Here is a 4,121-nt window from a genome sequence, read left to right as displayed (position 1 = left end):
CCATCTGCACCTCCATCTAGCCACACTTTCATAAAACATGCACTGCATGCTTCCAGCCATGCAGAAATACACAAGGGCACATTCCCTGCACTCCAATCACTTATTAATTACAGGGTATTAAGATTCATAAGCAAGTAAGTAAAATACAAAAATATCATTTTGAGAAGTGTCTTAGTTTCCTAAGGCTGCTATAATAAAGTACCATAAACTAAGTGGCTTAAAGCAACAAAAATGCTTTGTCTCCCAGTTCTGGAGACTAGAAGTACAGAATCAAGGTGTCGGCTAGGCCATGTACCTCTGAAACCTGTAGGGGAGACTCCTCCTTTGTCTCTTCCTAGCTTCTGGTGGTTTGCTGGCAATCCTTGGCATTCCTTGGCTTGCAGATGCAACACTCCACTCTCCCTCTGTCTTCACATGGCTTTCTCCCCCCTCACTATATGTTCCTGCATCCCAATCTCTCCCTTTTTATAAGGACACACCAGTCATATTGGATTAGGACCCATCCTGAACCAGCTTGGCCTCATCTTAACTAATCACATCTTCAAAGACTTTATTTCCAAGTAAGATCACAGCCATAGCACTGGGGGTTAGGGCTTGAACATATCGTTGGGGGGAACACAATTCAAGCCTTAACAAGAGGTAATGCAAGTTACATGTCATAGGAGTTCAGAGAAAGGGGTGATGACCCTGTGTGGTGACACTGGCATCTGACTTGGGCCTTGGACCAGGGGTGCTTCTGGGGGGAGGCTAACTCACCTGAGGAATTGAGGTGAGGGTTGGGGGTGGGATGGGGATCAGTTGTCATGCTGTCAAGAATCTCTGTAAAGCGGGTTCTGGCTTAAGATGTTTGCCCCAGCTTGTCACTTGGCCACTCAACAAACTACTCTCTGCTCTTTATTTTCTCCATCGTCCCCAGTTCCAAGCAATAAAACCATATCTATTCTTATTAAGAACCACATGCTGTGGGAGACCCTGTGGAGCTTGATGGTGAGCTGATCAACATCTGTCAGTTTCAAGGGAATTGCCAACAGTTATGGCTCAGAGGTTCTCTGATGATGTTTGTCTTTCACCTGCCTCTGACCTCCCCCAGTAACACTGACTCAGAAAACTACCCAGGCGAAAAGTCATATGCTTTGGAGATGCACTAATATTTCAACAACCTAAACATATTCCAGTGCAAAATCCACCAGAGCTGCTAACAAGCAGTCAGAGGGACTGTCCTGTGAGCTTTCCACCCCTGACAATGAACTGACAGAAAGGTCAGCAGCCCAACACAGCAAGAGGAGGAGGGTCCTGAATAAACACAGACAGTTTAATCAACCATGAAGAAATCCGAGAGTTGACTGGAAGTGCTTTGTCAGGAGGAGGAGCGAGGCCTCTGCCCTCAGAGGAAGCGAGGAAGGTTGGAAGTCGCTTCGGCGACGGAGCTGGCCGCTGACCACAGAGGCCACGCGGCAGGCAGGTAAGGGCCTGGTGGAGGGACCACAGGAAGGTCCAGAGGCAGAAGGGCAGTGACAGAGAGGGGAAGCCAGCATTCGGGCATTTTCCAGAGGATCTGGCAAACAAATATTTCCCAGAAAGAAGATGGAAAACCTAGCCCAAAAATAAGGGAAGACACTTTTTTCAGAATTGTGTTGGTTACTTAAGAGTTGATTTGGCCTTCAAGATAAGTCCTTAAGTCTGTCATTTCTGATTCCAGACTCCTTGGGATATCTGAAAAACTGATTTATTTGAATTGAATCAATGTCCTTTTCTTGCATCTGAGAAATCAAGGTCAGGATATGTTGATATGTAAAAAAGAATTTAAATGAATGGGGGCTAACTCCCAGGCTCTGATTCTGTAATTACTTTCTTTGTAAGCCTGAATAGCCAATCAGAAGGATGCCTTCTCAACACATTTTGTCATATCTATGGAATACCTTTAAACAATTGAATCTGGAAACTCCAGTAACATCTGTGTCCAAAAACATCCACACCAGTTTGTGCTTTTAATTGAAAATCAAACAATTTTAGCTGAACTAATCTATAGCATCATTGAAAATGCATATTTTTATGTAATTCTTGATGGCATTTTACAAACTATTAAAGTAACTTGACATCATGCTGCTTCTTTAAAATATATTTCTCTGCTCTGATTACTTGTTGGAACGAAATCAGGGGTAGCATTCAAAAAAGTCTGCGGCATGCAAAGGTTTGCCTAAACATTCTAATTCCACCAGAAAACCGTTTACTTTAGGATGCTTTTCTTACCATTCCTCACCAGCTCATGAAATGTGGCTGATGTGTTCTCCTTCCAATTAAAGAAGCAATTCGTTAAAGATTCTTTAAATTCATTAAGACAGAGATAGGCTTCCAATGGGACATTCTCAGAAGGCAGAGGAACTATTACTTTCAAACCCTCTTAATTTTTGCATAAAGCAGCTCTCACCTCAAAAGAAAAACATTCTTTTCTGGTCTGGCCTCATAGAACATTTATTCCTTTATGCTTCAGTCTAGTTTATTTTAGGTCCAGGTCTATGGGCCCAGTGATAATTTGTATAGGACAGATGTGCTGTTTTTATTCAATCCTTGAGGATTAGGAAAAACTTAAACCAATTAGAAGATCTCATCACTTGGAGATTTTAGGCAGAAATGACTCTTCAAAGCCTGTGGGAATTATCAAGAAAATAATTTTCCCTTGAAATCATGTGCTGGCACATAGGGAGTTTTGGACAGGCTGTTGAGAAGAAACTAACACACATGAGGAAATCTGTTGCTACATTCAGGGCTAGATGAGCAGGAGACCAATGCACGTTTCCTCCATTTATCCTTTTGTTTTAAAAAGTAGGGGAATTCAGGTACATTCTGATTGCTCAGGAGCCATCATCGTGATTGCTCATGAGCTGTGGATAGCAAAACCATAAATGGTGAGTCAAATAAGAAAACCAGGAATCATTTTTCCTGTTTATTAACATTCTCACCAAACTGAATACTTTGGGTACTGTGGATGCATGATATCTGAGGTCAGAGACCACACCATATAAAATCACAGAGGCCACGACAGGCAGGAAGAGAGGCTTGGCCCTGTTGTCTGAGTAATACGAACAGCACAGCCTGTGTGTCGATGTTGACACTGGTGTACAGGGACAGGGCGGCCCCGCTTGCCTCCCCGTAGCGTCTTCTCCTGCCTCCGCCTGCCCCCTAGTGGACAGTCGTGGGAAAGCGCGAAAGGCCCCCGCGGGGTCCTGGGGAGCATCGAACTGGGCTCCCCTAGAGTCTGCCTCTGCCCCCGCGGCCCTATTTCCCGGAGAACCAGGCCTCTGCCTGGATTCTCCGGAGCCTCCTTAGGATGAAAGCCTCTATTTCATATGCCATTTTCACTGAGACTGCGGTCTAACTCTGCCTGCCCAGAACCCCAACTTGTAGGCTCCTTCCCGTGTGCACTCCCCACACAGAGATACTCGTTTTCCAAATATTGCAAATTGTCCCCTCTTTGGGTCCTGTCAACGGTAGAGAATAAACAGAGAACTGTGGAACTGAGTATGTTACCACGATAGAAGCCCCTTGTGTTTCCCCGAGTATGCTCCTCAGCCATTCATGTATTCATCAGAAACCTACTGGATGCCTGCCCTCTGCCAGGCCCTAGAGACACCGGAGAAACTGGGTCAGAACGACTGCCAGGAAGAACCCACGGCGCTGAGGACAGCTCCTCCTCCGTCGATTGCCCGGTGACGCGTCCACGCGGTTGAAGGGCATCAGCACTGTGCCGGGGGAGGAGGCATGGGGATTTGTCGTGGGTTCTTGTCACAGCAAGGCTGCTGTATTCAAATAACTCAGGAAAACAAATGAGGCAGCACAGCCCGTCCTGACACCACACACCTCTAGAACGCCCTGGCTGCGCCGGGAGCCGCTGATCGTCAGCTGGGTATTTTCATCCCTTCCCGAGTCACAGCGTTCTGACTGTACCAGCCTGTGCGGGTGTTGCTGAGAGGAGGCAGACATCACCGTGCCTTCTCTGAGATGACGAACCCTGTGATTTTCCCATCGCAACAGCGCTTGGCTCTTGCCAGCACTCTGCTTTGCTCACTTTAAGCCTCCTTTAATTTTTTTTTCTTTTTTTTTTTTTTGAAGCGCCGGTTTTC

This window comes from Choloepus didactylus, chromosome 1 (genome assembly GCF_015220235.1).
Source record: "Choloepus didactylus isolate mChoDid1 chromosome 1, mChoDid1.pri, whole genome shotgun sequence".
NCBI classification, from domain to species: Eukaryota; Metazoa; Chordata; class Mammalia; order Pilosa; family Megalonychidae; genus Choloepus; species Choloepus didactylus.
The sequence above is the reverse complement of the archived record's forward strand: the minus strand, read 5'-3'. Positions refer to the sequence as shown.